This window comes from Thermobia domestica, chromosome 3 (assembly GCF_964235325.1).
Source record: "Thermobia domestica chromosome 3, izTheDome1.hap1.1, whole genome shotgun sequence".
Classification (NCBI taxonomy): Eukaryota; Metazoa; Arthropoda; class Insecta; order Zygentoma; family Lepismatidae; genus Thermobia; species Thermobia domestica.
This window is the reverse complement of record NC_137456.1, coordinates 132773720-132791679: the sequence shown is the minus strand read 5'-3', so window position 1 is coordinate 132791679 and position 17960 is coordinate 132773720. Positions and strand designations below refer to the sequence as shown.

Sequence of the window (17960 nt, the reverse complement as noted above, 5' to 3'; positions counted from 1 at the left end):
CATCTACTAAATGGAAATCCATATCGTCGTCGTCCTCTGGTGCATCACCATTTTCTCGGTTTTCTATTCCTCAAAAACCTCTTTGTAAAACGTGAGCTTTGAGCTGCTTTCAATCGTCAAACCCTTCGTAACTACAATCGGAGTTAATTATACCTATCCGTATACATTTCTAAATTCAATGACTATATTTTGGAAGAGTTTGTAACCTTTTATGGACTAACATAGGGTGAATATTAATTTGCCAATTATCCCAATATATGAATTTGAAATATAGCAAAACAAAATGTGCAAATGTTGAGATTCAGCAAAACAGTGGCAGAAAGAGAATCAGAAATGGTAAATAAGTGGCAAAATTTTTTAACATGCTGTACTAGAAGCATGTTATAATTTTGAATGATAATTGACACGAGACATTTTAAGAAAGAGGTTCTGCTGAAGCTGAAGAGACCGTTTAGAGAAGAACCTAATCCAACAATGTTCTGTTCAAGGTAAAGAGTTACCATGAAATACAAAACAAACGACTTTTAACCATAGATAGTCCACTCACCTTGTATTTTTGGCTACATTTCGTGTCCAGTTTTTCATGTGTCTTGTACGTTTTCTAGACAATTTTGGTGTTGTCTGATAACAAAATTATGATCATCACTGCTTGGAGTATCGTTTTCTTTCGATTTTGCGTGCATTTGTCTAGTAATTATTAAAGAGAAACAAATAAGCACAGAAAAGTTACACGAACAGTTAGGTTAAGACATATAGTATCTCCATTTTCAGTCCAGGGTGCGCGGTGGCTCAGTAGTAGAGCGTTCACCTCCGGTGCTTGGGGTTCCTCGTTCGATCCCAGCTCGCGCCATGTGGACTTTGTGATGGACAAACATCGTGCTTGTGGGTTTTCTCGGGGTTTTCCTGTTTTCTCCCACTTTCTTCATTCCACCATTTCATTCATTTCTCATAATCACCGTCTACTTTAGCCTAACCGGCATAAACGTGGGACGTAAAACTAAAGATTTCATTTTCTTTTTTTTTTTTAAATTTTCAGTCCAAAAATTAAAAAAAATAATGAAAGCGCACACTTCAAATTCTGCCAAATAAAATTTCGAATGATTTACGAAGAGTTGCAATAAATATTCAGGTTACTAAACTAATCCTATACAGTACGAAACCTCAAATTGTTTGAAATATGGAATTAACCGGGTTTGATATTGATTCTGCTTTTCTCATTAGGTTATTTGCAGGTTTGCGATTTAACAGTTTATGAAACTGAATATGGAAGAGAGATTTAACTGGTTTTGCATTTGTATTTCTCAGTTATTCACATAGTAGGGAATATTTTTTTTCGAAAAATTTCCCTCCAGTTTTATCTCCACGATTTTTTTATAGTCCACCATTTTAGGCAAAACGAGGATTAGGCCAAACGAGTATCCTTATTTCGCCTAAAATGGCGGACATAAAGCTTATCTTTTATCTGTCATAAAAGTGCCAGATAATTGGTTAGGCGAAACGAGGATTAGGCCAAACGATGCAAGATCTTTTGGATCATATATTTCAATCAAAAATTCTCTTGTACGCCTTATATCTGGAGAACTACACATAGTGTAGCCAAACCCAAACTATCACTTAACTCAGTATGTGCTTATTCCCTAGAAAATACGAAAACTCGATTTAGGGGTCGTTCAAAAATATTATAGTCCCTGATGCAAAAACTAATTATTGGCCAAGATCACAATCTTTTGATGCATTTTTTTTTAATCATTCCTAAATTCTTGTTTAAATGTTTGTTCTGTTATGCGTATCCTGTTTCTTGTTTCATGTGCGAAACTCAATTGTAGCCTGAAATAAGAATATTTTAAAGTAATTTTATGAAGAAAACAATCGGGCCGGTACCAACTGCATTATCTTGCAGAATGGCCCTGAAAACCAAAAGATGAAGGGAAATCGTTTCACAACTAAAAGTCAAGTCTCGTTTCAGGTGCATTATGGTGACTAGATACACTTTTCCTGTTATGTGTGTATTAAAAAACAAATAAAAGAAAAAAGAAAAGAAAAGAAAAATTATCCATCTTTTAAATTATTTGCGGGCTGGATTCGACCTTCGAGCCCCCATTTGATCATCACTGCTCTAACCCAATAATAAGTTATCATTTAACCTCAAAACACCACTCATTAACAGAACTGGACATTATAGTGTTCTGCAATTAACAGTTAAAATTTAATCAGATCTCAAAATTTAGGGTTGTCTGCGAGACGGGGTGAGATGAAACAGAAGTCTCTCAATCAAAACTAATATTTTTTCGAGACGAGACGAATGTCTTCCAATTAAGATTTATATATTTTTCGAGACGAGGCAGCCTGTACTCTTATTTCGTTCGCAGATCTGTCTTGAAATCTCAAGTAAGGCCTACTGTCTCATATAGCATCGATGCTCAAAACAGATGTAAATATCCCTATTCAATAAATTAATAATGAATTAATCAAAGGGATGTAATGGAATTTTTTCATTAAAGAATATTCCGCAAGTATGACTGTGTTAATATTGATATGCTACAATGAAGCGTCACGGTGAGTTAGTGTAAGGTGTGACAATTGTCGACCGATCTTGAACTCTAAGTTTGGAATAACGAGACGCAATCCATCGGAAGTTCGTGTCCCTCTGAAGAGCAAGGGTGTTTCTAACTCTCTTTGTGTTTGTATCCCCCACGAGCTCGGTAATCTTGAGCGCTATAGAAAAGAGTAACAAGAAGTTTTTAATTATTTTTTTAATAGTGGTAGAAAGCTCACCTCTGGTGTGAGGGGTCTCTGGTTTGATCCCAGGGCATTGAACATATGATAAGCAGCATCATGTCTCTTTCACCAATTCTTTCATAATCTTCCATCTCGTATAGCGAGCAGAGCATAATCGTAGGACGTAAAACTGATTTTTGAGGTTAATATTATTATGAATCTGTTTGGGCCTTGATACTTATTGAATGTCAAGAGAATTTCCTTCAATGTAATCTAAGAATTGTTTAAATTGCAAGCATTTTTTAAAAATAACTTTAAAGGTGCCTTTCCAGTTTCAAACCTACAAAAAGGCGCTTAAAATATTAAACATTGTTAAGTTAGGTTAGGTTAGATTACGTTACGTTACGTTATTTCTTAAAACACGACTACCATGTTCCTGAAGCATTGAAAAGTTTCGTGAGAAAGCTTCCGCGTCTTGCAAATATTACCAGATTCTACATATAATTTCTCGTCGTTTCCCGTATTGAACATAACTTTATTCCGAAGCTTACACACCTATAGATCACGTAAGAACTCCAAATCACTATTTCTTACTTCGTCCTGTAAATTAAAAAAAAAAAAAGAAAAGAAAAAAAGAAAACAGCAAAATCGGAGGGACATCACTAATGATCACCAAAACCTTTACTGCAATAGATTTAGCGGGAAAAAGGAAATGGGGAGAATCAGAACGACGAAGCACAGATAACAATCTACAATTCAATGCAATTAAGTTTTCAGTTATGTGAACAAATGAATATCGGTGCACATTAGTCTTCTTACTTCCTGCCAATAGAATTCAACGAAAACAAAGAAACAAATATGAAGTTAGTTGGACAAATTGTTTCCATAGAACACCATCACGTAACATGCATGAATATTAAATTATCTTCTGTATGGAACGAACCAGTTGTATAATTGTACTCAGTATTTAAATAACTTCTCGGGAAGGGATGGGAGAGGAGTTTGGGAAGGAGTGAAAAAAAGAATTTAAACCTAATTATTGCATAGTCGTTTAATTTATGTGTATTCACTGGCTGCAGCAAGTATAGTGCCATTAAAATAATGGCTCAGTTCCCACAATTCTTTGTGGAAAGAACAATGGAATTGTAGCAAGCGGTGGATTTTGAAGACATCCAGAACCGTAGGAAACTTCTATTGTTACAAGAGAAAAAAGGGGGGTTCCTGTTCACCTTTTCTCTCCCCTCAATGTCAAGGTTCTGGGAAGAAATGGTTTCAGGTATCTTCCCTTCCACATCATCCTTTCTTTTTCATGGAATGCTGCTTAAATGAAAGTTGAAACAGCTCGTTGACACTAATGCAACAAAGATTAAAATGTAAAAGGCTTTACAATATTGTTTCATAATTATAAATTGAATTTTGTGTGCAATGTCATTTTTACTTTTACATAAATTAGACTCCTTAAAATGTAAGATTATGGCTGAGGGCGAGTGAAGACAAAATTTTCGAACGAGACAGAATTCTTCCAATCAGACTTGCCACTTATCCTGAATGAAATTACCGGATCTGCATACAATAAACACCGGACAATGCCAGACATGAAACTAACTCAAAACTATAATAATAATAATAATAATAATAATAATAATAATAATAATAATAATAATAATAATAATAATAATAATAATAATAATAATAATAATAATAATAAATGCACTTTTGAACAAGAATTTATATTAGTTTTGTATTTAAAGCAAATTACAGACAATGAGAAGTACTAATACATTCACTTCGACCCTAATTGGTTTTTATGTTTCAAATTTAAAATTGAGCTCATGTGGTTCGGATTCCACGTTAATCAGTAGGTCCACGTCTCATATAGCCTCGCTGCTGAAAGGGACGCTAAACTAAAATCAACTCAACTCAACTCAAATTTAAAATTGTGGTTTATTAAAATTGTGCTGCCAAAATGTCTTGAGCCGTGGCAAAAATGCGAACTAAAGCTCACACCCTCACACACCCACGCGTTGAGCCAATAAGGGTTCAGCTGTTGCTAAGCGAGAGAAAGGGAGTGGAATTCCGTCAGCCGATAGCAGCGCTTGCAACAGAAGACTAAGGATCAAGTCAATGTAGTATATCTTTAGTTTCTACGAGAAACACTAAGCAGCTTATAAAATGAAATCTCCCAGTTTAACGTCCTACGTTTATGCCTCTTTTAGGCTAAGGAAGACGGATGAGTAAGGCAAGTGAATAATGATGGAAGAATTGGTGGAATGAGAATATGGGAGGAAAGAGGAGTACCCGAGAAAACCCAAGGATACGATGTTGTCCACCACAAACTTACTTGGGGGCCGCGATGGCTCAGTGTTAGAGCATTTACGTCTAGTGCACGGAATCCTTGGTTCGATTCCAGCTAGCGCCCAATGAGCTTTGTGATGGACAAACACCGTATGCCTGGATTTTCTCGGGATTTCCTCCCAGTTTCTTTATTACATCATTCCATTCATTTCTCAACATCACCGTCCCCTTTAGACTAGCCGGCATAACTATGGGACATAAAACTTAAAGATTTCGCAAACTTACTTGGCCGGAAATCGAAACAGGAACCCCACGAACCAGAGGTAAGCTCTCTGCTACTGAGCTACCGTGCCTCCTGTAAGCAGTTTAGTTTTTTTTTTTCACATATTCTATGAATTCAGCACAAAACATTGAAGAGTTGACTTTCGAACAAAGTTTAGCATTAACTTAACTTGTGTCCGTATGATTCTTAGCATTTGTCCATGAAACATTCATCAAACTGAAAATTCGTTCTTGGTAAGGTATTACTAACTGGAACTGATCACGCAGCTTGAATTAGTTTTATCAAATTTGGAGTACTGGTAGTTCATACTTCAACATTTTTTGGACAACGGTGTTTACTTCAATAAAAATTTACTCTGTCTCAAAGAGATGCAATTAAAAGCGCACATTAAGCGTCAGGTTTTATCATTTAACCAAACACCGGGACAATTTCCTCAATTTCCGGACAATCATGTTTAGTTCAACCCTAGTTCAACCCTAGAGTTATCAACCCTCTTCCAATAGAAACAGACACATTTCTCGAGACGAGATAACTCTTGCTTGTGCAGTATGCACCTTGAACTTGGAACAGTGAGATGTCCGCCCAAGTAGAGCTTTTAAGGCCACTGTTCGTGCTGGGGGTGAACTGTACAAAACTGTAGTAGTATAATACCAGGCCTAGATTAGCCCATAGGCCGAGTAGCTGAAGCCTGGAACGGTATATTTGGGTCTCTCTTCTACCTCTTTATTGTGAAATAAATTAATTTATTGTAATGGTATTATCCCATCTGGGAGTTTCTGATTGCATATCATATAATATCTTTTCGAGTATAAATGTGTATTGAACAATGAGACTATAGGATCGCGACTGAGTTCTGAATCCATGGTCAACAACAATTTGGTCATTGCAACTTAGAAGAAAGTATAAAAATTTAATCAAAATATAAAATTTTCGGTCGGTGATGAGTTTTAGGCCTTTTGATTTTTTTCTTCTGTTCGAATTTGAGTGAGAGGTTAAAGATTTGCTGGCTACTTTTAGGCTTTTTTGATTTTTTGAGTTCGAATTTGTTGTTATGAGATTTTAGTCGCCTTAAGTAGTCTATATACCAAATTTTAACTGGGGCAAATTTATTGGTCAAAATTTATAAGTCAAAGTTTTCTCAAAAATATAGGAACTTTTAGACTTTTTCATATTTAAAAATCAGTTTTAATTTGAATAGCTGGTTTACTTTATTCACACATCAAATTTCAACATGGATAAGCCAAGTGTTCCAAAATAATGAAAGAATTTAAAAAAAAAATATATTTTAGATTACGTTCAATGGTTTTAATGACAAATGAGAGAACATTGTCGACTGTCAAACACAGATGATGTTTGAAACGTGGTCACTTACTAATGACCTTATTTGTAGCTTTATTGAGCTATTGCCATCTACCTCTTAATTCAAATAGTTCCTCAATTTTCCTAGCAACGATGGATTATCCAGTGGTGCCCATCCCCCTCATGTCCATGACGCATCCCCCTCAATTGTCTATCCGTAGGTGTTCTTCCATGAAAAAAATCTTTGCTATTAATTTTTACACCCCCTCAAACATATTTATATAGATTTTTTACCCCCAAAATATTTCAATGACGCAGTTTGCGTCATAGCCCCCCTTTGTGGGCATCTCTGGATTATCACTGAAACTTCTTCCGTGGACTCGTGTAGGGTAGTCGCTAACGGGTTCAATTCCCCTGTGGGGACACTTGGTCGTAAAAGTGTAAAGGCTTTTTCAGGCCACTCATCTTGAATGAAGTTTCCCTGTTTTTTTTTTTTCTAATTCACACCGTGAAAATCAATCAATGGTTCCTAACATAATGACCCCAGGTAACTATCCTTCCTTTATTTTTTCCTCTCCAATTCCTCGGGTAATGTGATCACTGGAGGACGTCATTCCTTATATATGCTGGGCTAACATGGCCATATAATTATGCCAAAAGTCCAGAAATCGAGTTCCGAACTCTAATTCTGAAACTTCTGCCACCACCAGAGATAGAACATGAAACTAAGCATTACGAAAGACACAAATTATAACCATTCGAATACATCCGAAGCAACAATCGAAAAATGACTCAACTACTTGAAATTTCAGATTACAAATATTTTATTTTCCTCTCTTCGCATAAGCTTTAATTGTTATCGTTTGTTTGCTACGAACATATTTCATATTCAAACTATTATTCTTAACTTCTGAATGATATAGATAAAGAAAAAAAGAAACATTTGCAGACAATTTGATCAGCAAATAGAATAAATAATATACAACCGTTAATTTACCTTGTGCTACAAACGAAATTTCGCAATGTATCAGGGCTACGAAAAACAGTTTACTTTAAGAATAAAAACGAAAGTCGTCAAGTAAGAAGAAGAAGAAGAAGAAGAAGATAAAATTATCATCTGTTCTTATTTTCTCCCCTCCTTTAGTGTGAATATACAGTGCGTATCAGTACTTTTTTCTTTTATTTATTTATTTATGCAACAGGACCTACGACAACAATGCTATATCAACCCACAAAACTCTCGAAACTTAACGGATCTCATCCATCCTTGTTAACGGGCAGCTCTACTTTCAATATCATGTGATGGTATGGTTTGTTTTATACAGACATATAGATATACATAGAAAGAGAGAGAGATCAGTGCGACTTAAAAGGAATAAGTAAAGAAGAGAAAAGAAAATGAGGCATACGTACCGTTTCTTTGGCATCACCTTCACGTTACACTTACCTGTATACGTAAAACGAAAGGAAAAGAAAAAAAGAAAACGTTCTGCGCAAATGCTCAAAGGGAAAAGTGATAACGGCTCAAGTTGTAGCAGTTATATTATACAGATGAAAGCGACGAAAGAGCTTACTTTTGAATGAATCTAGAAAGCTCCCGCTGTGTTGTGTCCACGCGTCGTAATCCGTTACCTAACAGAAAACGAAATCGTTTTCTTTTTATTTTTTGTGTATATATATATACACTGTGTATTTGTGGGTCGATAGTTTTTTGTTCTGAAACAAAAAAATGAGGGACAGAGGAATTTTGGTTTACTGTTTCTCCTTTCTCTTGATATGCTATCTGTGAACAAAGTTGCCTATGGGACAAAATCTGAGGCAGTTTCGTCTCGGAAAAGGTGTCGTAAAAATATTTTTCGTTTCAGAAAGATCTGCTTTTATTGAAAGAGATACGTATATAGCGTCACAAAAATTCTGTCTCGTCTCATCTTGTCTACGATTCTATCTCTGAGGAGCTAAGTGTTTCCAAAACAGAGATTGTCCTTTTAGAAATTGATAAATGAAGTTGTTAGTAATACAGAATAGTTCTTTCATATTTACAAGCTATTCGTGAAGCTAATCGATAAAACAGTTCTTAAATGTTTTACACGGGTGTAATCTGTGGTACTAGAGAGAGAGGCTGGAGGACTTCCAATCCCGAATATCCCTGCTGGGTATAAAATCGGTGTACAGTATGTAGATATGTAACAAATCAGAGAGATTTCGTAAATGTTTCGCATAAAATGTTCTAAAGCAATCTTAAAGCCTGTAATCTCAGCAACCCAAATAACACATTGTCTTTCAGGGTGGTATAACTACTAGGGATTTTTTTTTCACTTTTAAAACTTCGGTACCTAATACGTGGCAGAAGAGATTTCTAAAACTAATTAAAAAATTTTCTTCAAAGCGACTACTTGTATTTATTATTATTATTATTATTATTATTATTATTATTATTATTATTATTATTATTATTATTATTATTATTATTATTATTAGAAATACAGTAAACTCTTTTTTATCCGCGGTTTTCGTTTCCTTTTTTCTCTTTTTTTTGCTATGAAAAATTACGTTATTAAAAAAAAAGTGCTGCTTAAAAGACTTTACGACAAAATGTTTAAACAAATTTTAATCAGAAGTAAAGAAGAGGTGTTTTAATAGGAAAAAACAATGCAGTTTATAGATTATTTTTGTGAAAAGTAAACCAACAAACTTGTAACTGGTTGTTGTTACAACATGAGGATGTAAAAGGTGGCAAATGACAATATAATATTTTATCAAATATAAACAGTATATGAAGTATGTTATTTTAATTTGTCATTTCACTGTACCTGAATATCTTTTGTGTTTATTTTTGCTCATTTATTAATACTGTATTTAGTAGAAAAAATTCTGTAAGGAACATAAAAAGCATAATGAAGGGGAAAAGAATAAATGATGCACTATTTAAACGAATAAAAATATTATGTGATAATTGCTACATTAAGAGATGAGGATATCGGACGGATGTAAATGAAATGAAATTTTTGAATTCAACGTCCCACGATTATGCTGTTTTAGGCTAAGGAAGACAATGATTAAATGAAGTGAATGATGATGAAAAGAATTGGTGGAATGGGAAAGTGGGAGGAAACAGGAGTTGTCCACCACAAGCTTACTTGCCCGGGGATCGAACCTGGGACCCCACACACCAGAGATAAGCGTTGTACTACTGAGCCACCGTTCCCTACTTGACGGTTGGAGTGCAAGAAAGCTTCTCAGCTTACGGCAAGCGATCGGTCGGTGATATTAATGTTAAGTGCTTATTGTGATAAGACTATTTTAATAATTTTGTGATTCGTTTACTTTAAAACTGTATGCAGAAAGAAATAGATTATTTTGGTATACCATATTGGTAATTTGCTTTCCTATATGTACTGGTCTGTCACGTAAGGTGTGCCTTGCATACTGGCAAACAAATACTGAAACATTTCTTGGTGAATGATCTTTACTTGACTCTGGGTGCTAGCTGGAATATTTTTGTCCACTTCAGAAATAACAGACTTGCTTTCAATTCCGTCATGGCAAAATGACTGTAATAGTTGTGAGATTAATATGATTATAATACAGAAAGTAATTTTCACTTAACGCGAATTTTAGTAGTTTCCATGAAGTTAATGAAAGCAAAGCTCGAAATACATTTTGTATATGAACGTAGTCAACGCAACGATTATTTCCCGAAACTTCCAACTCCATCAACTTTTTTTCAACGAAAGTCGTTTCCGATTACTTCGTGAATAAACTAAATTCACGCATTTAACCTCTTCCCCGAGCGACAACGGCAGAGTACTTCAGTTAGTTGAGCATGAGAAATGGATTCAAATAAGAACGTCACGAAAGTAACTTAATTATTCAATTTATTCTGTAAACGCATTTCTTCTTTCTGGGGGGCAAAGAAGGCATACTCATTGGCTCTGTTGGTATGGACAAGCAGCATAGCAGGGACAGGGCCATACTGTGGGTGTGGTAAGTGAGGCAAAGGCCCTCCTAAGCCATGTGCTTGATGGATCTTGCTCCATAGGAGGAAAGACTTAGGTTTTTCAGGAAAAGTAATAAATTTACCTTGGGATTCAAGATTAGAGAGAGGAACCATCATTTTGTAAGACACTCTTAAGACTATTAACTATTAATGTTGCGACCATCATTTTGTAAGACACTCTTAAGACTATCAACTATTAATGTTGCGAAATGCACATCATAGTGTATGATATAAGTATCATTGATACAAGAAAAAGCCAAAGTTAGAGGCGCAAACTCATTTCATTCGGGATGGATATGGAACTTTAACCTACATCATATTAGCCCCGCAAATCGACGAGATAATCCTAGGCGAAGGCATGGTGAGTGTAAGGTCTATCAGTCATAGGCTGGAATCTCTCAGAGAACATGTATTATCTTTTCACCATTTATTTCATTATGATCATTCATTTGTAGTCTTTGTTGTGGTCTTCAAACTCAAAAACTAAAATATAATAATAGAATGATCCCAAGTGCATCTTAACACATAGTTACACTTGGTCATAAGCATAAAATATTAGTTACTTTCTGAACTAGTGGCTAGTATGGCTCTTGATGCACAATGGTCGATTTTAATTGGAACAGTAATAATGCATTGAAGTTGTTCAGATCCTACTTTCAAGCTATATGTCTCATCCTATATAGCCTCGCTTTTAACAAAAGACGAAAACATAAATCAGTTAGTCAATCCAGAGTTTCTAAACCTTTTTTCAACTGGGGACCACTTTTATTAGTTTAGAATGTTCTACGGAGTATCTCACTTATATCCCCCTTCGATCAGTACTATCACTTCTTGTTTTGAGAATCTACCATCACCCCAGTATACTTATATTACATTTAATTTATATGGTACTAGTAAAGTAAAATGTACTCGTATATAAGTTTCTTAAATAATTGAAAAATTAACGAGAATATTTTATAATATTAAGTACATTTATAAACTATAAGCTATTGGGATTTGTATATAAACTTTACCTTATTAAATTGCTATTTGTTTAACCGGTATCTGTTTGAGATTTTCAACTACAGTTTCTGATACACAAATTCACTTGAGTGTTATTTTTTCTGTCCATTTGGACTAATGTTTACTCTAGGAGAACTACAAGGGCGGATATCGAGGACTATTTATGATTCGCAAACCCACAATTTGAGAAATTCTAAATCAATCAATCAATGGATATTTTTTTAAATGATAATATTAATATAGACACAGTCCAATAGAGAATTCTGGAATTATACAACGGATTTTACCTTTGTCAAGGTTAAGGTCAATAAAAATAATTTTCGGAGATCCACAAACGGAACCATCGTGGGTGTACGTACGTCAGGGGCGCAGCACTCACTTGGGGGGCCACCGGGTCCGGAACCCCACCGCCAAACAAGCTTCTTAACTTGTCGTACATTTATAGACTTTCTTAATAAAACTATACCTATTTAGCACAGATATTATTGATGTACCTAAAGATTATCTTACATTTCGTATGTACTTTTTCTTTTCTTATAAAAAACAATCCAGTTTTATCATTTTTTCTAAGAACATACGTCAAGTATTGTACTTAACAATAACTTACCTCCTTTTCGGAGATTTAATATTACATACACTCCAACAATGTTTTGTATTGTTGAGCCCCTCCCCCCAAACTTTGTACAATTCCCAACAAAAATTTCTGAGTGCGCGCCTGACACACGTACATGTATTGAGGACCAGGATATAAGCAGGTATTGGGCTATTATCACTGAGATTCCACTCAGATCAGAATTCACTGTACTTTGTGTCCCCAAAAATGACAAAACATTAAAAGAATGCATTTAACTATTCGTCACAGACAGTAGCGTAGCCAGGAGGAAAACAAGGATCCCCTTTCCAAGACATAGCTAATATTATACAAGATATTATTAAGTTCTCCTGTACTTGTTAAATGTAAGATCTCTTGTCATCCTTTTTTCCAATGCTTCGCTTTTCACACGGTTTCCATAAAGACATTTTTTTGTGTTATATGGCACGAAAATTGTAACAAATTCTCCTAAATGTTAATAATAATAATAATAATAATAATAATAATAATAATAATAATAATAATAATAATAATAATAATAAAATACATCCCAAAACAATACCAGATCTCATTTCCCAGCTTCTAAATCCTGGCGGAAAGTGACTGTAAACAGTTAAGATTACAAAATCGGTATTCATTGCGCTTTAAAAAACAAAATTTATTGTCCTAATTATATCAGAAAATCATTTTTGCAAATCTTATTACTGAAGAAAAAGATATAACGTGTACAAGAGAATGTGAGTCCATTTTTTCACGTTGGAGGAGCTGTGTTTCGGATGGATTCCGCTCGTCATGCCTGATGATTTCTTTACCTGAGTTGCTCGGTTGGTTAAGCGACGTTGCCACATCGCGTACCGTCACGGAAACCTTGAACTTCAGGGAAGAAGCAAAGAAATGAACGAACGAGTTCTATCATTAAAAAAAAAAAAAACTTTTAAAAAGTCAATTTCCTATTGCTTTTTCAAAAAAAAAATATGGAGCAAGTTTGACCAGATTTTGATTAGTTTCCTTTTACTATTTTGAAGAAAAAGATACGAAAGGAAACAAACATTGTCTTGTTTTTGAGTAGATAGACCAGCGGCGCTTCCCTCCACGCCCTAAAATTTTGATTTGCTCATAAGTTGTTTTCCCATAAATTAAGTAGACAATTTTTTACACATGAAAAAGTCATCATTTTATATTTAGTTCTCCACTACTCATAACCATGATTACTGATATACCGTCCTCCTCAGTAATATTTCTAAAGTCATCCAAAAATGACTGTCGATAAAAGTGAATCTTGATTTCTATTCTGTTTGGTTTGAGGTGACACAAAGAAATCTCTTTACGATTTGCATTTAGCCCATTGTTCAAACTAAACTTTATTTGATATTTTGTATCTAAACCAAACACACTAGCATTACTAAATTATTATTATTATTATTAGTATTAGTATAGCAATAGTACAGTAGTTCAAATGAGTATAATTTTAATCAGGGTAATACATGTAGGATTTTTAATATCGTACATTTTACATAATCTGCAGTTCTGTATAGGACCTTCGTATCTTGTTCCTTTATATCAAGATTTACCAGGTGTTCGTTTTAACCAGAGGGGCCGCCTTGAATCGGTGGTAGAATGTTCACCTCTGGTACATGGGGTCCCTGGTTCGATCCCAGCTCGCACCAAGTAAACTATGTGGTGGACAAACACCGTGTGCGTGGATTTTCTCGGAGTTTTTACTTTTCCTCCCACTTTCTTCATTCCACCATTTCCTTCATTTCTCATTATCATCGTCTCTTTAGCGTAGCCGGCATAAGTGTGAAAATATAATTTCATTTTCTTTTATACCAGAACATTTTCTCTTATTAGGACTCTGGAAATAGCCCGGGAGTTTTTATTTATTTATTTATTTTTAAAGAAAAATGTGGAAATGTTTTCTTGTTTTGAGATACGGGCCACCGCTCCAACTTCAATAGAAAATGTTGTAATATTCAATTTCCAAGGGAGAAACACATCTAGCTGTAAGCGAGAAAGAAAGAAACTTAATATTTCTTTAATCTATACTATAAAAGTGTATTTTGATATTAATTTAGATTTTCTTGCTTTCCTATTAAGAGATTGTCTAGTAATATGTAGATTTTTTTTTTTTTTTTTTTTTGTAAAATCTAAAAATGACCTTTTTTCTAAAAGAAATGTCTGCCATATGGTAACCTTACATATGTATGTTACGATTCTGAAATCCAGAGCGGTCGACGAGTCGAAATCTACATCGGCTATTCACATGTTTTATGTATGTGTGTGTGTATGGTGATAGTCATATGTGGTTCAGACTTCGAATCACACATTAAAATGAAATTACTACATGTGTCATAGCATAAGACTTTTCAAACATATTTGAAACTTTTCAATACCAGAAAGTAAAACCGCATACTGTAGTATCTATTGAGGAAATTACGGAACATTTCATAGCAGAATTGTTTAATTTCATTTGCTTCTCGCTTGGCGTTAAAATGAATTAAAAAAATAAATCTTTATTTTAAAAATGTGGCGACAATGCGAGATATTATTATTATAATGCTATATTTATCTTTTCGAGATTAAACCTTCTTAAGCTTGAATTCTAGACAATGATTTTAACAGTGCTCTGTTTTATTTCTGGCAAAATATTTTTCAATAATAATAATAATAATAATAATAATAATAATAATAATAATAATAATAATAATAATAATAATAATAATAATAATAATAATAATAATCTTGCTAAAAGGCAGTAAGGGGGCCGCGGTGGCTCAGTGGTAGAGCGTTCACCTCTGGTGTTTGGGGTCCCGGGTTCGATCCCAGCCCCCGCCAATTGGACTTTGTAGTGGATAAACACCATGTGCGTGGGTTTTCTCGGGTTCTCCCGTTTCCTTCCACTTTCTTAATTCCACCATTTCATTCATCACTCATCATCACGGTCTCCTAGCCTAACCGACATAACGGTGGGACGTAAAACTCAAAGATTTTTTAAAAGGCAGTAAACAGAATCGGGCGATTCAATATCCTTTATTATAGGCAACGAATATTACTGCTCTGTAGGTTGCATAGAAGCTAGGAAATGTTAAATGCAACACGGATAGCCACTGTTAACCGTGAGAATATTAAAGGATTGACTCTTAATGAATTCGGCCAAAGTAATGGCTGTTGTTGTCTATTGCAAAAAACAGAATTTAAAAACTCGATTTCGTTTAAGAGTTAATCGTGTGGAGTAGTGGACAGAAGGATCAATTAACATTACAATCTGATAAGTAGGGCTCGGAAGTTGAAGACCTAAAAATTGCCTAAAATGGACCTATAAAAACACATTAAAATATCTGGAATAGGATCTAAAAACTGGAAAAAAGGACGTAAAAATAAGACCCAATTTAATTAGAATTACTGTATATATTTAATGGACATAATGCTTAAGAAATACAAGCTTCTTGTAGGATAACAGCCTGTCCCTCTTCCACAAACTGAAGTAAAAACTAAAATACTACACTTCCTCACCCTCACTTCCCCTTGCTGGAGGACATTCTTACGTCTCCTTATCTGACTTGTGATTATTGAAATCTGGTCTTATCAGTCCAGTCGTTTAAGAATGTCTTATCTTTTGAATTTTCTTTACTAAAGAGAAAGGGTCTTATGCAGAGTCGTTTTGACGTATGATTAGCGTCATACTAAAGGCTTGACTACTGCAGGAAACATATGCTAGTATAGCTCTTTAGTATGGCACTAATCACGCGTCAGAACGACTCTGCATAAGGCCCAAGGTGTTGAAAAGGTGGTAATGATTCGAGTTAATGACCAGTAAATTTATTGTTGAAGGATGAAGGGGGAAAAAGACGTTAAGACCTATTAAAAGCTTTAAAAAAAAGAGCAATAAACAAACAAAAAACACCGAAAAAGGCAAAAAATGACAAAATCCACCATTTTCTGGCCTACAGTGACCCAAAGTGAACATATATTATGTTAAGCCTCGTCTTCTGGCACTCGTAAAAAAGAGGATTTTTCCTCAACTTCCGGGTCCTACTTTCTTAATAATAATAATAATAATAATAATAATAATAATAATAATAATAATAATAATAATAATAATAATAATATTAATAATAATAATAATAATCGGGCTCCCAGAATAAACAAGTGTACGTGCACATCTTGATTCATTTGAGTTTTAGCATTGTTTTAACATCAAGGGTATGTGATACGTGGCAGAGATGTTCCAATACGCGAGTCCGGTCCTCTTGCTCAATTAGGTTCGAGCAAATAACTGCACGCGAGCTTTATAAACGGATATGGACCGAGAGCCCGAGTCCGAGCGAACCAGACTCCCAGTGAGGTTAGTTGGCGCGTAAGTGAGCAAGTGCGAGCCTCATTAAGGGTAACAAGTACGAATCTAAGGTAGGATGAACCTCATTGCCCATAGTGACCCTGAGTTTACGCGACTCTGTATAATTCTTGATTACAAAATAGATATCTCTAACGTGAATCTACAGTCTCAACTGAAATCGAACCTGGGCCTCTTGTAAGCCACATGGCGATTCTATATGATTTGTTTCTTATTCAGTAACTAAATAAGTCCTACGTACGCACCCAAAACAGCATTTTTTGAATGGCAACAGCGTTACATATTTTGAATTGTGGTATGTAGGACACCGAACCAAGGAAGTAATGGAGAAAAGGAAAAAAATCTTTCGCTAATTTTAAAATCTCGCTAAATGAAAAGGGTTAGCGTTTAGAGCTCAGAATAGAACAGATTGAGGTATTTCGTTTACTATAGAAAAGAGAAGCGAAGACAAGACAAGATAGAGAGAACAGGACACGCTACAAACAGCAACAGCATTTGCTTGGTTCTTCGTCGTCATCGTCATCTTTTCTTTCTTAGCTGTGCGGTGCCTGGCTGGCTGAGTTCAATGGCCTCTGTCGGCCCGAGGGCAATCTAACTGTACTTTGCCACCCCCACATATTTTTTTCCTTTTTAAGAAGCGAGACGGACGAAGCAGTGAGTATAATATACCCAGGGAAAGTTACCATCGAAGAGAACCTTCGTGTTCCAAAATGAAATTGATTGAGAGAGAGAAAAAAAAAGAAAAAAGCCGGAAAAGTATTCAAAAGTGAGAATTTTTACTCCCTTTTAATATACACTATGCGTGGAACTGAACTTATTAAAAGGGAAGCTTTTTCTTGGAGGAGCCAATGTGACGCTTGTCTATATATACGAGTAACATAAATATACACTTTTTTTGTGACTCACCTGCTGGCGAAAATAAAAATAAAAAGGCCTAGAATAGGGTACGAAAAACATTTTTTGTCTCTGGTCCCCTATAGTTACAAACAATCCGTCCAGTCACCTTTTTGTCGGGTCTTCCAATCAATTTCCTGTGTTGCTGAAGGCCCTAATAAACTGCTTTGATTTCGGTTTCCCTTTTTTCTTTCTGGGGCAGTAAAAGTGAACTAGAAAAGAGACAGATCCACCCTAAAATGGAAGAAGGTTCGTATCAAATTTCAGACATACACACACACTAACCACAACGGCACTACAAACATGACCAACCATACTTTCGATTTTTTCTTCCTTCCTCCTATATATTTGAGGATGCAGCCAAGTTGTTTCTACTGTAAAATGGTTTATTGCCTGTTATAACGGCTGGCTTTCTGTTATTCTATTTTGAGGGTGATCTAAACTTTATTTATTTATTTTTGGAAGATTCCAATACATAAACAAGAAAACAATCCATAAAGTCTAAAAAGACAAAAAAAGAAGAAAC

General features: G+C 34.9%; 1 long non-coding RNA gene across 1 annotated transcript in view; it reads right to left on the bottom strand.

Annotated features, from left to right (window-relative positions):
* Positions 1–17714, bottom strand: part of LOC145681509 (uncharacterized) — a 45728-nt gene extending 28014 nt beyond the window's left edge. The window contains exon 1 of the long non-coding RNA XR_014130795.1: positions 17447–17714. This is a non-coding gene — a long non-coding RNA (uncharacterized LOC145681509). The remainder of the gene's footprint in view (positions 1–17446) is intronic.
* Positions 17715–17960: the final 246 nt, after the last annotated feature.